Here is a 321-nt window from a genome sequence, read left to right as displayed (position 1 = left end):
GAATGGAAAATATGACCCCCTTCCCTCCAAATTATTATAACTTTGAAATTATGGGGTGTCTTGATTGAAAGACAAGGAAGGCAGGAGTCTCCCTTGAAATGAGAAAAAAAAATGCAACCCCCTTCCCTCCAAATTATTGTAATTTTGAAATTAAGGGGCTTTCAGGCAAAGATATGAGGAATAGGAATAACAGTTCTTTACTATTTTTTATATATATATATATATATGTGTGTGTGTATAACAAGTCAAACAAACAACAATAACTATGGCAGTAACAGCAAACAGAACCACAAACCCAGTGCCAGCCTTCTCGGCTGTCAG

Source organism: Corvus brachyrhynchos, unplaced genomic scaffold, assembly GCF_000691975.1.
Source record: "Corvus brachyrhynchos isolate BGI_N302 unplaced genomic scaffold, ASM69197v1 scaffold416, whole genome shotgun sequence".
Classification (NCBI taxonomy): domain Eukaryota; kingdom Metazoa; phylum Chordata; class Aves; order Passeriformes; family Corvidae; genus Corvus; species Corvus brachyrhynchos.
The sequence above is the reverse complement of the archived record's forward strand: the minus strand, read 5'-3'. Positions refer to the sequence as shown.